Here is a 20,236-nt window from a genome sequence, read left to right as displayed (position 1 = left end):
GAATGGGCCTGGAATGGCACCAATTGGAGTTTATTAATTTGAGGCCGTGCGTGTCGAGTTGTCGACTTGACTCCAGTCGACTCGAGGTATTTTCAATTGTTGTACATATTTCCTTTATTATTGTAATTATATTTATGGGAATGCGAATGAGAATGTGAATGGGAGCTGGGGCTCATGACAATGTTGCGTGCTGTCCCTGTGTTCTTAAAGGGAATTAGCAGCACATTAAACAGATTTTTATTGAGGCACTGCCACTCGAAATAACACAGGGGCTGGGGCAAATGGCCCGAAAGTATGCAACAATTGTGTAAATTCTGCTCATGAATATACCCAGCCTACAACTAATTTCCTACCCACCCTCTCCTTTCCAGCAACACAACTCAGGCACTTCCGGAATGGATGGCTCGACTCCTGACTCCAAAACCGACTTGACTCCGGGATCTTGGCACAACTCGAGTCGGACGCTTCAGGTAATTATGCATATTTAAGCAGTTTTGTCTACAGTTTTACGGGAAGGCGCCTAAAAGGATGCTTTAAATTAATTATTTATGCAAGGTGGGGCCGACATATGCAAACATTTGCCCCGACCCCCTCTCGAAAGTCAGGTGCGCCTGTCAAGTGGACTCCTCACGAGCAGGAAGCCAACCCGTACGTCTTCTTAATGGGTTTATACTCGCATGCATTTTAAAGGAAGGCCGGGCAGAGGGGCCTGCAAAATTAATAGAGGTTCCTGTTCCGGATAATTGCCAGTCGGGCCTTAAAGTTGCCGTCCTGGCCGCAGAATTAATGTCGCTCTATTAATGCTAATGTCAGAGCATCTTCATCCATCAGTGTCTGTCCTTCGTCCTTTCGGAGCTCGTCCTGTCTCTCCCTGCATTTGTCAATAGTCGAGCCAGCGCTTGTGTATATACTATACACGATAATATATATAGCTTTTTTCGGCCCGCTTCCTTTCACAGCCACACTTCAATACACAGCTTTGCTTTCAGCTTAATTGTTTTGCAACTAAACATCAGTCGGACTGGCTTTCATCCTGCTTTGCATTGTTGTCGTCCTGCCAGCAGCAGCCCTCCCCCGATTTTGTCCTTTCTTTCTGATTCCCAGGACCTGGCTGAAAGTCGTGTCTAAGTAGCTTTTCTATAAACGACGGCTGGAACGGCGAACGAAATGAAACGAAACGAACAAATCTGTGGCGCTCTTTGAGACTGTTTAACTGGAATCGCAGAACATGGCAACAGAGTGGCAAAAACCAACTGGAAAAAGGAAAAACGGGCGAGAAAATTTGGGTAAAGGGAAGGAGAAGGACATCCACCAGGGAAAGCAGGTGGCTCTTAAGCTGTTGGCATGGCACGGACGTAATAGCTAATTAAAATGTGTTCAAGGCCAGAGTCCGCGAATTGAGTTTACAATTTATGCCACGCTTTACAAACTCAAAGGGTTGGAAAGAGTCGAGTTACCACAACAACATCAGCTGAGGGAAGATAATAAGCTGGGGAATTTCGTATTGTGTATAATAGACACAAAGGGTTTGGGGGCGTTGAAACGTTATTTATAATAGAGATTTATTATAGCCAAGAGGCAATTAAATAACCAGGAGAGAAAGTTGAATTGCGGTTTGAAAAAGTTATAATGTCTAGGGAATAAACTTTTTATATTTGTAATGCAATAATTTGGTAATAGTGGGGAGGTGCTATTTATTGTTTTTAAATTTCTCTGTTTTTTAAAAGATGCAAACAAATATATAAACAGATAAGTTTGGTACAAATTTACCTCTATAACTATTTTTCTTTATAATCATGGCTTGTTTTGTTAGGAAAGTCTTAATAAAATTGATTTTCTACTTGAACGCCGTGAGCTCCATAAAGAACAAAATCACAACTAACAAAGTTCCTAGCTGTAATTATAAGTAATGAAAGTGTCTGATCGAATCCTTGTGGATTTCACATATTTCTGGACCTGGCAAACCGGAGTTCAGACCACACACCACAAGATTTGTGTGAGAAGTCGCCTGTTGTTTGTGGCAGGAATTATAATTCCCAATCGTGGAAGAGACCCCGAAACCGAAAACCAACCTTAGACAATGGAACACGTCGGAAATTAGCATAGTTTTAGGCGGCCGAAAGTTTTCTGATGTTTTTGCCAATTTCCGTCAACAATTTACGGCCCAGAAAAAAGGATTCCCTCGAAATAGGCAAAACAGTCGGTGGTCGGTGAAAAGTTTTTGGCGAGGGCAACTTTAAAGGCTAAAGGATATCGAGGGCGTTTAATTTATTGATTCGGGTGGCCCGCAGATAGACAAACTTCGAGGCCTCCGAGTGGGTGTGTGTTTGGGTGAGGGTGCGAGTGTGCGAGTGTGCAAATTTATTCGTTTGTCCCAAATGGCAGTCGAAGGGCTTAACGAGAACATCGAAATCAGCCCGCAAATGTGCGCTTAATTGAACTTTGAACCGAGCACAGATCGAAATCGAATCGAATTTGAAAGGCTCCCGAGTGGAATTTAAGCATTGACTAAATAAACCCTCCTCGGTGGCCTAAGTAAATTTAGCTGAAAAATCTTCCCGAGTCCTGTCTCTTCGCCGCTGTTTTGTGTCCTGCTCTGTGAGTTTTCTCTCTGTTGTGTGTGCTCCTTTGTTGTGCTTGTTTTGTCCTCGCCTTTTGATAAATGTCCGGCAGCAGGCAGCCAAAAACAAGCACATAAATCACACGCATGTGTGGATAAGGCGGCGGGAGGAGGAGCAGGAGTATTTGGCCTGGGACTTGGACTTGATATGTCCCCCAACATTCACTCTACCGTCCTGGACGACCAAATAGTTAAAGTTTGCCGGCCTGGCCGCACTCAAACATATGCTAGTGACAAGCCAAAGTCGGTAGACTACCCAGTAGTCCTGCAGAGAGAAAAAGCCGTATTAATAACGATGGCAGAGTGACAACTTGGCCACTGAGCATTACCAGCTTGATTTCCAAAACACATTACTCCCCTCGGTTTCATACAACATCAAATTAAACAAAAATATCTTTAAGGTATGCAATGAAAAACAAAACAAACAAATTAAACAAATGTATCAGAGTTTCGGACTCAAAATATATATTGGCATTCCTTTAGCCACCTTTATAAGTGATTTAAAATCGATATATTCTTTTTTCCCTGTGTAAAGGTCCTACCAGCAGGTTGTACCCATGTAGATGTTATTAAATTTGTTGCCCCAGCACAGATATGACCGCAGAGTGGAGTTGGGTGAGAAAAGGGGACAGAATGTAGCAAAAAGCCAATTGATTTCTACTGAAGCGATTTCACTCAACTGAGCAGAGCTGCAGCCACAAAACACAAATACTGGCGTACAGCAAAGTCAAATCCATAACCAAAAATCCGAGAGAATCCGTCAGTCAGTCAGTCAAACAGGCAAACAATGCAGAGCCACATGTGTCTGTCTCTGTCTCTCTCTCTCTCTATCTCTTTCTAGGCCCCACCAACCATCTCTTTCTGCCGCTGCTGCTGTGACCGCAAATGCCCGAAATTTATGCCAATATTTGCATTCAATGCCCAAAAATAAACCGTAAAATGGTAGCTGCCAAGAGCGAGAGTTGGGCAGAGGCTGGGCGAAAGAGATGGGCAGTTGGGATAAAGGAAAGAGAGGGATGGAGGCCAAGAGAAAGAGACGGGGAATAAGGCTGGTGACCAAATGGAGCTGCATGCTTTTAGCCGTTGCATTCGGCAGGATGCCATCCTCCTGCGTTGTGCTGAAAATTTCATATTTATGGCTGCAGCCGAGGGTGTTGGTATTTGTGCATTGAGTGCAATAATTCAATTGCACACCTCCACCAGAAGATGCAAGGAAGGGGGACCGGAGGTCCTTCTGGTCAGCAGTTAATGCCCTGGAAAGGCGGACGTTTAAAGCGCTCGAATGAGCAGCACCAAGGATACACTCGATACACAGGGATTAAAGAGGAGTTGGGCATAATTGGATTTGTTTAGCTGTCAATATTATGTCAGAAATCAACATGACCCGACAAATGGGGAGGAGCCAGCAACTAGAGCGCTATAGACAGACATATAGATGGATGGATGGAAGAGATTGATATATAGATAGACATCCGATTCGGAGTCAGGCGATATTCCACGCTATTAACTGCCAGCGACGCCAAACAATCCGCTCCCAAAATGACAATGGCCCACATGCAAACAAGAATGGCAATCAAAAAATTTGACAACACCCAAGGAGGAGGGGAAGTGGGGTCGAAAACAAACATAAGCGGCTGCAGTTGACAGAAGATCGAAAAGGACCAAGAACGAGGTGGATTTTCGCAAAGGACACTCCAGTCGAGAGCCCTCATTCTATTGACTCTTTCTATCGAAATCTCCTCGAGCTCGTCTCATGTTCCCCAATACCATCATTGGCTCATTCTGTTTCAATTATAATTCCCTCATCCGCCTTGAAAGCAAAATTTCAAAGTGCTTAAGTTTGGGCTTATAACTAAAGCAAAGAACACTAGAAACGCGTATGCAGGTTGCTCATTAGATAGCGTGCACTACAGAAACCCGGGATAAAATACAAAAATGCATAGTTAAAAACGCATTCCATATATTAAACTTTTAATTGCGTTTAAAACCTTTTACTGACTTAATACAAAGTCTTAAAAAATACAAATGTGTGTTAAACACATATAAAATAATATTTTTATGAGTTTTGTGCAACATGAAATTATTTGAGATTTTTGCTGTTTTTAAAGTATAAACATTATTTACCATTATATAAGATTATTATTTTCTCAGCGTTATCAGTGTGACTAAACCAAAATTTTCAAATCTTTTTTGTAATCTATCAATATATTAAAATATTCATGTCATTTTAAAGGATTTTATCTATTAAGTTGTTCAAAGCTTTGTCATGTGGCTAAAAACCAAAATGTTTGTTAAACAATGAGAGATGTCTCAATATTGATTTACTTGCTTTTGCAAATCAGGGCTTAATCAATACAACTTTTTTCAAGTCTTATTAATTTCCTAAAAATAATAAAAATGCCCGTCTTTATTTTGTACGGTTCTCTTTAATTCCTAAGGTTTTTGACTGAAGTGTTTAAAAAGCCTTTTCCCTGCTGAGGGCTGAGTTATTTAATTTTTTGCTTGAAGCTAACCTATATATTATTACATATTTTTCTCTCTGCATACTCGTTGGCCAAAAAACTGTGTTAATAAAGTATTTGCTCACTCGAGTGCAGCCAGCAAACACTCGCAAAGTGCGGTTGCCAAAGGGGCGAATGGGGGAGTTCACCCAGTTGACTTTTGTAATCAGCAGGCGAGGATGCATCTGCTCCTGCTGCTCGGGATGCTGATGCTCCTGATGCTGTTGATGTTGATGCGAGGTCTGAGCACAAATATTCCGGCCTGACTCACTGACATCCGTGCACACGGAAACAGCAACCGAAACACCCACATACATATCGCACAGACGGATTCGAGTTAAGTGCCTGACTTGGCACTGTCATAATTTACATATGCCAAACGACAGCGAGAAGGGTTAACTGGGTTACCCGGACCCAGATCCACAGCCTGTGCGAATATCCTGGCTGTCTTTCTTGCAGCAAACGCAGCCGTTGTGGCAGTTGCAGGTGCGCCTTTGTTGGGGGCTTTATTTATATGAGTGATTAGCCAGTGGGAGTTGTGAGTTGCCAGTTGGAGGATGGGATCTTGGAGCTTGAAATTCAGCTGCCTTCTGTTTATTTATTAGTGCAAGGTGTTGTTTGTATGCTCCCCTGTATGTTTGGCTGTCTGCTGTTTGTGGCAGGCAAATAACAAGCGAGATGTGGCTACTGCAGAAAGCACGTGACTTACCTTAAAGATTAAGTCTAAATTATACGCTTGACGCATCCACGATTAGAATGTAAATTGGCAAGCAAGTGTGAAGAAAATTTAAATTATAAAAAAATAAAAATATGGTTGCGTAATTTAATGCCAATGGTAAAGATTAAGGGATTGTAGTCCTGGAGTTTTAGACTATTATTCTAATATTCTTATTTCAAAAATGATTTATTACAGAATGAAACTACATTTTATGAATTCGAGTAACTAATAATTCGTCTTGCAGAAGTTATAACTGCAAAAGTTGAACTGTCTTTAAACTGTCGGAGTTGAAACTATTCCACTGCCACCCCTCAATTCAATATCGCCGGCAACTTTTGCCGCTTGAGACTTGGCTTTTTTCAAATTTCAAATGCCGCACACGTCGCGGCTGCCGGGTAATTGAGTTGGAAAAATGTTGTTGACGCCGTGCCCATTGCTACTGCTACTGCATCTGCAGTTGCAACAGTCAGCAGTGGCGACATGTTGCGACAATTGCATCTGCATCTGCAACTGCAGCCCCGCAGCCGTATATCCGCATTCCCATATCCGCACATCCGCATCGTCGCCTCCGCTGGCATTTTGCATATTATTACGTCGGAGTCCTTTTGGGCCCTAGCAAAATTTCGCCAGCACTTTTTCCTGCTTGCTTTTTCTTCTGCTCGGAACATGTGCGCAAACATTTAAATCAATTGTGTTCCAATCTCCAGTGGGGATTACAAGGGGGTGAGGGGTATACCATATATATATATGGCATGGCAGCAATTGTTATGTAAAATACGAGCACGCTCGGCGAATCAACAACGCGAGCTGTCAGAGGATGCAAAACATTTTTTGGGGGATCCTGCTGGGATGAGCCCGGCTTCATTTGACTCGATGCGCCTGGCTGGCGTTATGTAAATAATTCCATATCGAGAGTTTTCAATTTGGGCTTAAGGCGCACTGGAGAACTGCATAAACCTTGCGCCTTGTGCCCGCTTTTTTTATTTTTATTTTTATTTTGATTTTTTTCTTTTTATTTTTGTGCCACTCGCAAGTTGGCAAGGTGCACGTTTTCTCACACCGCCGAAGGTCGCTAGTTATATACACAGTTATGGGCAAAAGGCTGACGAGGGAAAAGCGGTTGGGAAAAGCGCCCGTGGAAAAGTTTTGCAGCTTAGGCCAGGCAGGCCAGGCCATTCCATTCCATTCCGCCAGGCGAAAAGCAAACCAAAGTCATGCACTTGGAAGCCAATAAAGCGGAAAAATATTATATTATTTTCCCACCACGAAGAGGGCTCTGCGTAGAAATATATTTATGCAAATGGCGCCCCAGTTGACCTTCCTCCCTCGCCGCGTTTAAATTATTAAAATTATTATTTCAACCTCATTTGCAGATTAGCCAGGCAGCGTAGATCAGGTGGTTAAATATTTGATTAGCATTCCCGCTATTTTTACATTGCAATTAATTTTAATTAGTAGCCTTTAAATGGCAACACAATTCGCACTAAAACTTTTATCAGGCAGCTCCCAGTTTTTAACGTTTTTTGTGTTTTATGACGAGAGTAATTACGCGGTCCGTTTGTTTCTGGCCCGGCTTTTTAATGGCTAAAATAATGGGCTAACTACACGAGTTCGTAGCATGTTTTCTTGTGCGCTCCTAATGGCTTTTGTTGCCAAGTCAAGCCAAGAATTGATCTCACCTGCAAATGCATCCTTAAGTGACACATAATTTAGGGCTTAATCAGCTGCAAGTTTTCCACGCCACTCGAAATGGCTTAAGTTTTTGGCCAGCTATCCCCGTGCTTGGTTAACCCTTCTTCAGTATCTCCCAAAAGCATGCGAGCAGGAAAATTAAAAGCATACTTTCGGCGACTTGCAACCGCACGACATTGCAATAAAAGTAAACTTGCTCCACGAGTTTTCGAGTTTCCGAGTTGCTGGTTTGCAGTTGCAAGTTGCAACTTGCTACAAGGCAAACAATTGAGCAACTCATTGAGGAAGAAAATCAAAATGCAGTGATAAAAACCAATTGAAAACAAGGACAGAGACAAAGACAAGGCAAACTTGCTTGTTTCTTGTATATTGAATGTTTATTTGCATGCGACAGGGCGCCCTACATTTATATATATATATATATATATATAAATATATATAGGGATACTATAGAATGATATTATATGTACGGTATGTGTGTGGCCCGAAAGTTACTCTTAAATGGAGGCGAGGGCAAGGGGTTTAACGCGTTCTTAATATCACATAAAAAATAGAAGCGTAACAAAGTTAAACAAAACTTTGCTGCAACAAAACTTTGGAGTTGCCCCACAAGAGGGAATCCAATGGGACAGGGGCGTTGGAGGGTTAAGGGTTTTTCGGGAGCAGACTCAAAATTCAAAATGGCCACCACTTTCGGTGGCTTTAAGCCACTTTAATTGACATTTAAGGCCAGTGCGAATTACGCATACCCATTATTCAATTTGTTTTCGAGGGCGGGGATGGGGGCGTGGTTCTCGGGGGAGCTGTCCTGCGAATTATGACGGAATTTGAGTCACTTACCTTATGCATGCCATCAAATATTTACCTGAGCCGGGATCCACCAATTCCCACAGCCTCTGGGACGCCATAAAAACCATGGGGGAACATTAGGCCTGCCCTCTCTTTATTTCCCGTATTTCCCCGCATTTTCCGCACTTTCTGCGTATTTATTCTTTGGCTAATGTGTGTGTGTGCCGTAGCATTTAGACACTTGTTGAAGGCGCTGGCTGGCTTTTTAATTGCTTCGCCGCCTCGTTTGCCGCCCACTCATCTGAATTACGCAGTCACAAACAGCCGGGGACGGAAAAATAGAAACGGAGCTTTTTAAAAATACAGCAAACAATTTGTGTGTATACAGAATACAGATTAGAAGCTATTCAGTGGCGGTTAGCTTTTTAAATAGTTCTGGATAGGCAAATAAAAATCAATTGAAATTTTGTCGAGCTCTGAGTTTGACGTTAACGATTTTCATAAAAAATGATCGAATTTGTATTTCATTTATTCAATAACTTTTCCTGTATAGAGCTTTCTGTAATTATTTTTCCTATTCTCCACATTTAATGTTCTTGTGATTATTTTGTAATAAAAAAAATTTAAAATATCAAGAATTTTCTATGATGTAAGCTAACCTTACAATTTGTAGCTAACCCAAAATTAACTCTATATATTTTATGAATGGGTTGAAAATTTGTTAAAATTTTTGTTTATTATTTTGCCAGTAAGTGTATTTGCAGACATAAAAGAGAGACGAACCAAATGGGTCTGGGGAAGGGGAGAAAAAGTGCAGTGCGCGTTGCGCCAAATGTCAACAATAATTTGTAATTAAGATTTGTTTTCTTTTTTCATATTAGAGTGAACCAAGCCCCACTGCTCCCACTTCCCGGATGCCGCATAAGGCAGCATAAAACACACTCGCACACACACTGAAACACTGGAAAAGCAGAAGCCTTGGCTCGGCGAGGAGTTAATTTGAATTTTATAGCAGTCAAGTTGTGTAATTTCAGCACCCAAACCTACATCGCCTGGCATATAACGTATACGAGCCGTAGTACAAGTAGAGGCGTTGAGCAACACATGTTGCCAATGCAGCAGTGGGCGTGCCATGTAGTTGCATGTGTGGGTGAGTGGGTTTCTTTTATTTTTTCTTTCTATATTTTTTTTCTCCAAGCTACTTTTCAACAATTTTCCTTGCCAACTGACGGATGAGAATGCAGAGCACTGAGAGCGAAAAGTTTTTCAATTTCTTCAACTGCATTCGGAGAAAAAAAAAGAAAGGGGGAGACAAGGCTACAGACCATGTTTGCTCGGCTACAAGTTAATCTGGCCAGAGACTCAACTTTGCCATCCGTCTTGGCAAAGTGAAGAGGCGCAGAATGTGTGTGCAGATTCAGTTTCAGTTCCAGTTCATTCTGCAGCGCAGCATTCCTCTTCGTTATTTTTTTTGCCGCAGCCAACTTCTAATTTTGTTACAAATTACACATGTAATGCATATGAAGGGGCATCCACAATTTATTAGCTGCAAATGGTCGACTCAAGGAGTCTGCCCCGCTTTTATCTGTTTGCCCTCGGGTTTCGGGGCTCAATTACAAGCCAAGTTTATCCGGCTGCCAATAAGCTCAAGTTTATGGTCTGCAGCTCTCGGCAATTAAGTTAAGCCGCCCAAAAGAATGTGCTTTCTCGAAAAGAAGAGAAGAGTTTTCGTTAGCCAGGATGAGTGTGTGTGAAAATTGAATATTCCGCATGCCACATAAATTGAAAGGAATGGAAAAGCGAAAAGTGCAGCAGACTGCTTATTAAATTATGTCGGCCCTGCTGCTTGGGAAACTTTCTGCTTCTCGTCCATATTAAAATTGTTGGCAATCTTTTGCCTCTTTCACTGCTGCAAATGGCCTGGCTGTCGCAGCAATTATTTCATTATGTGTGTGGCTCGGCCAAAGCAAACTGCAGATTCCAGAAGCCCGGATTCTATATTCCGGATTCCAAGGCTCTTTTTGGAAATTATGCACTTGCAAACTTTTGCAACATTCCGGCAGACAAAAAGGCGTTTCATTGTTATTATCATAATTGCATAAAGAACGCCTCTTTCTCGGTGGCAAAAAGATTTTAGGCGCCGCTTGCCGACGACAGTTTGGCATTTTTGGACACGACTAAGCGCCTTATTTGGCTTTGCATTTGGCCAAGTCAGTTTTAATTAGTGCAAGCTCCTGTAAAGTGGCAGTTCCATTAATTTCCCTTCGCCAGCACGTGTCTCCTGGCATTTTGCTCAGACTTCCGATTTTTCTCCCTCACGCATCATTAAACGCGCCCAAAGCGAAGCACACGCAAATTAAAGTGCCACATAATTTGGCCAGCACCACGCCCAAGGCAAAAAAGGCCGAAAAGCAAACAGGGATTGGGTTTTTCCTGCTCATTTTCCTCGGATGTGAGTGATTATAAATAAGAGATTCCGCAGAGGGCCGGCCCCCGACCAATTTGGTTTATTTGCCCTTCTCCGCCAGCCAACATCATTGATTGTATCAAATGGCTTGCTAAATGTTGACTCTCTGAACGCTTTGTCTCGTTTGGCGGAAGCGGATATGTCCAGCGCCCGGAGGGGGCGTGGCGTATTTATGGGGCAGCTGCACTGAAGCGGTCGCATTTCAAACTTGTCCCGCTCGAGGCGTTCGCCTGTCATCCTGCCACGCCGCACTGCCTGCCGCAGGACACGAGTTGCGTGCCGCACTCAAACACTTGGCCCTTGTCGCTCCTGTTTCAAATATGCGCCTTTCGCCGCCGGAAGTGCGTGGAATGACGCGGCCCGAAACTTGGCCTTGTGGCTCCCAAATTATCCGCACCCTATTTGCATATGCCCCGGGAAGTAGTGGGGTATCAAAAAATATGGGAATCAAGAGTATAAGCTTAGATTTCAACACTTAAGCCATTCAGCTTACTTTTTTACTATTTTTAACATTTTTTTAAGTAATAAAAAAGTTTACAATTTGATCATAAATTTTTGTTTGATACCTGTCTTTAAACATGACCTTTAAGACTTAGGCTCTAAAAGTGAAATTAAATCCTTCTATAATAAAATAATTCATTTAAATACCTAGTTTAATTTGAATTTTATTTCCGTTTCTAGCATGTTTTATTAAAATAATTCAATTATTGAATTCAATAAGTAAAATACAGTTCATGGAATCTCATCTGTAAAAACTCACCAAACTGTGATGCTTTTATTAAAAATGGCAAATATAATGCATTATTTTATACTGTTCTAGAGGTCTTTTTTGGGAAATCAAAGGTTTTTTTCACAACATTTTTTCACAAAGAATTTTGGTGAATTTATTCATAGCAGACACACATTGAATATCCATCAAAGGTGGGCTGGCAATGGGGCGTGGCCGTGTGATAGACACACGGTATTAAAATTACTGACAGCTACAATTTATTATCAATTGGCAAACAAAGTGTTCGAATTGAAGCTCACGTAATACATTTAAATCAAGTGCGGATATATCCAATGGAAATATAATCGAAGGGGAAGAGTCAACAGGAGCAGGACGAAATGGAGAGCAAAGAGCGGGTTTCATTGATGAATTCGCAAAACAATTAGAATTTCAAATGAGGAAGGTGAAAACGCTGGATGTGCAGCAGTGTCAAGGCAGCAAATGTATTCATTTCCACTTTGCAGCTTGGATATTTATTGCATATTTAATGAGTTTAAACTCAGACAGAAAATGAAATGCAATGGCAATGCAATTTGCAAGAGCTGCAGTGTGTGTGTGTGCTCGCCCGTCTCTTTCTGGCCATGAGGCTGCCGTCTCTTTCTGCCACTCCAAAGCCCCGTTCTTCTCTCTAGTTGCATTTGGTGATTTCCTGTTTGCGGCCAGCAATTGATTTGTTTGCAATTTAGATCCGCATTCGATGCTAAAGGCTCGAATGGCCTGCTGGGAAATTAGTTCAATTGTTTGTGTGGCCACTGGCCAGAGAGAAAGAGAGCGGGAAAATGGTGGGGAAAGAGATGCAAGAGATTGAAATGGGACAAATCTGGCTTAAACGTAATGCACAAGTCAGTGGGCAGCTTTAAGATTTAACATTGCGTATACGCCGCGTGGCAACCGCTCATAAATAACAAAATCGCATTAATTTAAAACTCATTTCGTGAATAAACACAGACAAGTGGACTGTGGGCGTGTGGGCGCGGCTGAGTGGTGTGCAGAGCACACACACACACGTATGCTAGGGCAAAATGCATTTTAAATTAAAATTAAAAGTTACTTGCTCCCATTATCGCCAGCGGCGAGGACAACGAGTGGCGACAAAGGACGTTCGCGTCCTGCCCGAGGCGATAAATAATAAATATTGTGCACGCATACAATTATGCTGGCATTATCCTGTCGAGTCCTGCGACTGCGGCCAGGTGCAAGTATCTAAAAACAATGCAATGATTTATGCATGCAATACTTTTACTTGGAAATTGCTCAATGAAACATGAATAATCGCAACGCGTCCGGCGCTGCTTATGCGTATTATTTGTACCGACTGCGTCCCCAAAAAGAAAAAACATAACCCCTTCGGCCGTACTTAATTGAATTTTAATTTCCACTCTCGGCCCCCTGCGTTTGTGATTGATTTTTAATTAAAAAATTTATTTATTTGTAATTAAGTTTATTGACTTTTCGATGGGCGACCGCAAAAATAGCAGAGCTTAATACGCTGTTTGTAAGCACTGAATATTCCACTAATTTTCGATTGTATATCACTCTGATATTGGCAGATAAGTCAAGGATGAAATCCCTTTGGATATCTGGATGCGAAGGCAGGTAAGGGATTGCCGGAGGCAGAGGCTCTGGACAAACAATCATTAATATCAATTTAGCTCGCCTGAGTTCCGTTCCGTTTATGACTGCAGCAGCAGGGACACGTATTATTTATTTAGTTCGTTTCGGTTACTATCCTGCGGCATATGCTCCTTCTTTTCTCCTTCTTCTGCCTCCTTTTGATTCATGGCAAATAAACAATAAATTAAATTACCACATTTGATTGCCGGGCTCAGAACAATTTTGATATTCCCCATGTGCGTCCCAGTGCCTGAAATTTCATTCCTGTCATACTTTGAGTGCGTAAATGACTAAATGAATGGATGCATTATGTATGCTGGGGTAAAATTGATTTTTAAGTTACGACCATACGCATTTATTTGGCAATTGGAAATGAATGTGGATGTGGACTCCTCGATCTTCGCCTGCCAATGTCAGGAAATTGCAATTCCATTTCGCCATGCATCCTCCTCAAGGAGTGTGTGTTATAGATGTCCTTTGGCCTGGCCATCGGCAGAGATTTATGGGCGAACGCACAAAAACGTTCATTGAAAACACATTTTCCATTTCGCCACCCCTCTTCCACTCCCATTTCGAATTGCAAATTCAATAAAGCATAATATAATATGGCCAAGACTTACACTCACACACAGACAACAGACACATAGGAGGTGCCCCGATGCGAGTGCAATAATTTACAACATTTTAATCGAATTAGACGCAGCCCCAGCAGAATATGTAGGATGGAAGATGGTGGATGGTTGAATGGTTGGATGGCTGGATGGGCGCTGGCCAAGAAGCAAAATGCATTTTAAGTGCCGCCTTGCAGAACTTTGGCACTTGGCAGCCGAATTCGCCACCAGCAGCGGAAAGACAAAGAAAAAGAATGGCACACCCTAGGCCAAGGGAATAGCACTTGAACATGTGCCAGCAAATCCCCGCCAGGGCCATCTTGAATGCCAGGCGAAATGAAAAAGCATTTAAGGTCTGCGCCTGCTGCCGTAATTATCGGCTGAGTTGCTGAGTTGATCAAGTTTTAAATTGGAATACTAAGGGATTTGAAATGTATGGCAGTAATAATCGTTATCCGATTGAAATTAATTATTCTATTTATTTATACACTAAATTCTTAACTATATCGAAACAGATAAAATCCAAATTAATCACATTGTTTTTTAAATGTTTACTAAGAATAATTGCCTCAATAATGGTATTGAAATAAATGCCAATTTAATCACACTCTTATAGTTGAACTCGTACTTGATTTTAGAGTTTATTTGACTTAATAATCGTAAAAAGTTCAATCAAAAAAGTTATTTCGTTGTTCTATGGGTCTTTAAATACTTTTAGCGACTTTAACTTTTGTTTTGTCAGCCACCATTATATGTTTTGTTAACATTTATATTAAATATCATTTGCATTTCGATAGACTCTTGGGATTTAAATGACTAGTTTTAAGATGGCTTTTATATCTCTGCGAATTATTTGCAGTCAGTTTCACTGATCCCGTCATAAAATCTCCCCGAGAGCGGCCTCCTAGCCTTTACCACTATTTTTAATTTAAAACATTTGAGTTCGGGCCACATGCAGGCAACGTGAGTGCATCGGCTGAAAGCGGAACGAGAATTGTCATAAATTCCAGGCAATAAATTTCTATTTGTTTTATTCCGCCATTCTATTTTCAGTGCCTTGGCACAATGGCAGTTATGTCGGAGCCAGCTTTTCCTCCTCAACTCTCTCCCATCGAAGCGTGCAGAAAAATAAAGCACTGCTGCTGGGTTTCTTGGATTTGCGTTGCTTTTTCATTTCGGGCTCTCGGGCTGATGTAGCTGCAATTTCTGGGGTAGCAGCTGCATTTTGCAGCTAACACCCAGGTTAGGATGCCAGCGGAATGATAATGAAATCTACAGTACAGGCATTTGGACATTTTCCCTGTCGCGAGGCCCTAATAACTTTGGCCTCCAAAAATCGATATAGCTCATGGCTAAAATGATTGGTATTTGGCAGGCGGAAAAGAAACAAGGAAAAAGGAAAGGAAAATCCGCTAAGCACCCAAGACACACACTCATCGCTGGGGTGACATGTAATGAGGGCGAAAGTTGAAGGCTGAAAGCTGTCTCAGTCTTTAACTTTTCATAGTTTATTAAATCCCCGGGATTCAGCTGATTCCATTAGCTGTCCTGCTTATTTTACTTGAATTGCATTAACCCTTGAGCGAGTGCCCTGGAAAGTATGCTACACGAATTACAATTTGCGTGTCCTTACTGCTTGCAGTTGCAATTGCTGTTGCTGTTGCTGCTGCTGCTGTTGCCGTTGCGAATGACATGCAAACGTTGCATTATGAATGTTATTATAAAATCTCGCTAGCTGGAGCTGTATGTATGTGTGTGTGTATGCATTTAAACGACTCTATTTACCACAAAATGGCTGCCAAACAACAACATGCCAGCAAACAATGAACGATAATAATAATGACACAACAGCAGCAGTAGCAGCAGCTAAAGCAGCTACAGCAGCTGAAAAGGCAAACGTTTTAATGGCCACAGCGAAATACACTCTAGTGGAAGTTGCGAGTATGTGTGCACTTTACAGCTATTTAAAATTTAAATAATAGCAGAATACAACAAAAAAAGCAAGAGAAGAACAACCGCACGGAATAATAATAAATCATGGCAAATATATATTTTCATACGCACATGTATGGCATACGTGTGTGTGAATACTATATATGTAATATTATTTCCAGCTACATTGTTGGCAGCGTTTTGCCATTTGGGCCAATGTTTTGGCCTGGCACCGCGTGTTGATTTAATAGTCGTGGTCACAGGCATTATGGCATGCTCATGATTGCCCCGAAAATACGTGAGACCCCCCACCACTCTCCTCGTATATCGCACATTATTCCGGTTGCTCCGGCTTTTCATGCAAATTTCCATGCCGTTATTTATTGTGTATTTAAACGGATTACGTGAAAGCAGCGTGGGAGTGCCCGCATCCTAAATGGCCGGTTACGCAGATTGCAAATTGAAAAAGAAAAAAGCGAGAAGTGATGAGACGATGGCCAACCAAGCCAACCAAGACGTCGACATCTGTAATCCCCGCCTGAAAATGTGTGCCATAAAAATTCAAATTTGCCCGCGCGCGCTCATATGCTCCACAAATTCCACTTAATTGTTGGTGCCGTGGTCCTGCAATGAAATTTCATGCATTCTAATTTATGCAAACTTAACAAAAGGAGCGCCTTCAGTTTTGTTTCGTTCTGCACTTGTGCATAAGCACAATGGTCGAAATAAAAACCAGTCCGCGAGGAAGGAATGCAAAAAGAATCCCGAATAAATGCAATGCCAAACAAATGCAAACCGAACTCAGCGCAGCTCAGCTGAGTCGAAACAGTCAGGCAAGCAGCCAGCGGGCCACTTGGCGTATACGTAATTCGCATTTGGGCAATAGCAACAGCAACAGCAAAAGCAACAACAGCAACTGCAGCACGAACAACAATTGCAATGGCTACGTGCCAAGGCAGTGGAACAGGGATGGCAAAAAAGGACGACTGAGAGGCCACGAGGTAAACGGTATTAATGGCAGGACCTTCTTTTTGGCAGCAGTTGGCAAGCGTAACAGAAATAGCTGCAATGCGACTTTTTCGCTTTTTGGCTGTTGATGTCTTTTCTGTATGTTGCTTCACGTGTTCCCGTCTGTATCTGTATATCAATATCTGCAGATTGCTGCAACATACAAATCACTTGAAACTTTGCGCTTACTCCTTGTTCCAAACTCCCAATAAGTAATCGAATGCTAATGGAAAACTGTTGCTCATAAATATGCCAGCCAGCGATTTGTCGAAGGCAGGCCATAAAAACTACAAGGGCCATTTAACTTATGAGTGGTATTGGCCCATCCCAAAGCAATAAGCATCCCTCCCTCCCCCAAGACCCCTTGGCCACCTCAGATTTTCCTTGGCCCGGGCCAATTGCCAGCGGCGTCAGCGTCGACGGCTCTTCAGCGTCATCAACACATCGTGTACGTGACTTTGCTAACAAAAATTAACAATTTCATTAGTGGCCCCCATTGCAGGACGACGGCTGAAAAACTGGCGACTGGAGACTGGATGGTTCAAGGAGATGACGTAGTGTCAGCCGGGCAAAAGCAAAACGAAAAGCAACATCAGTGCATGGTGAGAAAAAATGGATAAAATAGATGTTTCACATTGGCTACCAACAAAAAATGGAACAGAAGTAATAAATATTGTATTATTTCGTTTAAGAATAATATCCAAATCTTTATTTCTTAAAATACAAAGACAATAACAAATCTTTGATAATATATATAGCTTTATAACAGGAATATAAAATATAGATATTTAGATGCTCTTGGCAGAGGCTGTTCCAAAGAAGATTTATAATTTTTAGGTCATAAGCTTGGAAAGTTTTTTCTCGTCAGTTTCTCTTGTGCTGAAAATTTATCTTTTTTTTAAGATATATATTTAAAAGTAAATAAATTCAATAAAATAAAAAATGACTGATCTGGTGACATTTTCTCACCGTGCAGGCGTAAAAAGAAAAAAGAAAGAAAAGAGCTGACGGGGGGTTAAAAAAAATTGCTGCCACTTATCAAACAGACGCCCACACACACACTCACTTCCTGTCTGTCTGTATGGCGCTCTCTCCTTTTTCCCCTCTCCCATATATGTGTGTGTGTGTCAAACTAACGAACCGCGCTGTCCTCACACGCCTCCCCTTTGCCACCCACTGCAGTCATTTACAATACGTCTAAAAAGGCGCTGCGTGCCGTACGTGCATCAAGTGCGCTTCAAATGCACTTCATTGCCTCCGAGACACACACACCCACACACAGATACAAAGATTTCCTGGGCGACACTCACACACACTCCCGGCAATTCACACCAACACATAGAGTGCTTAGGCTTTGTGCTGCACAAAGTAAATGAAATCGTGTAAGAGCAAAGAGTAGCAGCGAAGAAAAAAAAAGAAATAAAGTAAAGAAAGCACACAGCAGAGACATCAAAAAGCGCTGGCTCAGTTGCCGGCACCTTTTAGATACACAGATACTCACACTCACAGATACTCGAAGACTCACACACACACACACACTCAGCCACACATTCGCACACAATCAATTGCCTAAAGTAGTTTGTAAAATAGGATAAAGTTGCAGTAAACTTGGATCTAGCAACCTAAAGGATTCCCCGAGACAGTCTCTAATGAAAACGTAAAATTCCCCGCTTTCCCCGCTTTTCCCTGCTGAGTTTTCCAGTTCTATTTGCCCAAGATTTGTGAGCAAACATACATGGATTTCGCTTCGTTTCGTTTATATTTTTTTTCCTGTGCTTGTTCTTTCTTATTATTTCGATTTATCTGCTCCTTTGCGAAAGGCGCACTGCAGTCATTTTACTTGGGCCCCTTGGGCAATTTTAAAGCCCCTCGCTTTTCCGATTTACTCGTTCGGATGTGAGTGCGCTTGAATTTTTGTTGTTTTTTTTTTTTTTTGCTGTTGAGGGCAGCCAGGCGAATCTGTCAAACGGCAAATACGAGTAAATAATAAAATCAAGTTGGCAGGCTGGTAATGTGCCCGAAATTGATTTTTTGTTGAGCCAGACAACAACCGGAGACACAATTGGCCTGGGGAAGGGGGAGTGGAAGATCGGAGGGGCGTTGTTTGAGCTACTCGGCAAATATTTGGTCAAAAATTGCCATGCAGGTGTTGAGTCCTGTTTTTGTTTGAGCTCCTTTAGATGGGCAAACACGAAAACCGAATAAGTTTATATCAAAAACAAGAATTAAGAGATTAGTATTTACCAAGAAATTTGAACCAAGACATTCAAAATATATTTTTAACATTTAATCCCTAAAGACCAAGTTTCTCTATCGGAGAATCAATATTTGAAATTACTGCAGTGCTCTCATTAAAAATTCTTACGATTTCATTTTCTAATAAATATTTTGATCCACTTTTAAGAGAAGGATGAAAAAAACCAAGAGGATAGGATCCAAATATTTGTCATGATTTAGGCAGTCTTGGCCAGCTTACATTTTTGAGCTATGCAAAGTGATTTTCATTTCTTTTCAGCTCTTGTCTCCGGCAGGCCTGTCAACTAAAATGCTCGCTGGGACGCAGCGAAAGCCCCTAAATCAATAAAAGTTTCGATGGCTTAATACCAAAGCGGAAGCAGTCCCGCCAGTGGCGACGACAGTCCCTAAGTCGTCGTCGAAAATATGCCGCCGCCAATTGAGGTCCTTGTTATTGCGTTCCCGCTGCACCGCCTTCCGCCATTGGGTTATACTCGTACTAGATTTTTTATTGACTTAGTTTCGAGTGGCAGGGTCGCAAAAGTTTCCAACTCTTCCGCGGCAAGTTCGCCATTATTTGGGCTGCCTACTTGAGGCGTTGTCTGGCGATAGTTTTTCGGCTTTGCGATTACAAATGAGATTTATACGGCCATTTCCGAGCCATTAGAGGAAGTGCAGGGCGGCGCTGGCTAGTCAAGTGTGCGGCCAGGCCATAAAAAACAAAAGATCGAAAAAAAGCGTGACTTCTGCAATCGCTGGCCTCATATTTTTCCGTTTGGCCTTGGCGCATTAACCGAAGCTCTTTCATTTACTTTCCTTGTTCGCAGGCGGGCCAACTTGTCAGCAGAGCAGTACGCCTAATGTCCTTTTTATAGGCTCTCCAGGATGCGGGAACTGAACTGAACTGGTGACTGGAGGAGGAAATGGTGTCCACTGCAGCGGCGCCACAGCTTGATAAATTATCATGTGAGCAGAAGCACAGGAAGTACGAGGATGCAGCCAGCCAGCCAGCTGCAGCAAATGATGTTGACGCTGCCTGCATAGAACTAACCCGTTCTTCTGCGACGACTTTTAATCTATTTTAAATGGTAATGGTTTGGTGCGACCGGATGATGGTTCACAACGACCGTGTCCTTTAAACAGGTCGGTGGGACTTTCGTCCGTTTGTAACGCCATTTGTCAGCGATTTATCAGTGTCCGCACGGGATTATTTATGATGCCGTCTTGCACCTGCCATTAATTGATTTGTAATTGCATCCGGCTCGGAATTAATGTTGAGC

General features: G+C 42.1%; 1 long non-coding RNA gene across 8 annotated transcripts in view; it reads left to right on the top strand.

Moving 5' to 3' along the window:
* The window catches only part of LOC128256583 (uncharacterized), a 51,027-nt gene that overhangs the window by 24,208 nt on the left and 6,583 nt on the right, over positions 1–20,236 (top strand). Inside the window, exons 3-5 of one of the 8 annotated variants that reach the window (XR_008267799.1) lie at positions 372–470; positions 9,202–9,470; positions 9,565–11,378. This is a non-coding gene — a long non-coding RNA (uncharacterized LOC128256583). Of the gene's footprint in view, positions 1–371; positions 471–989; positions 1,619–9,201; positions 11,379–13,106; positions 14,224–17,208; positions 17,488–19,783; positions 20,185–20,236 lie in introns of those variants that run through there. The other 7 variants (XR_008267798.1, XR_008267796.1, XR_008267794.1 and 4 more) reach the window with 7 other exon arrangements.

The sequence above is a fragment of the Drosophila gunungcola genome, assembly GCF_025200985.1.
Source record: "Drosophila gunungcola strain Sukarami chromosome 2R unlocalized genomic scaffold, Dgunungcola_SK_2 000020F, whole genome shotgun sequence".
Taxonomy (NCBI): Eukaryota; Metazoa; Arthropoda; class Insecta; order Diptera; family Drosophilidae; genus Drosophila; species Drosophila gunungcola.
Note: the sequence above shows the minus strand (reverse complement) of the source record. Positions and strands in the feature narration are given on the sequence as shown.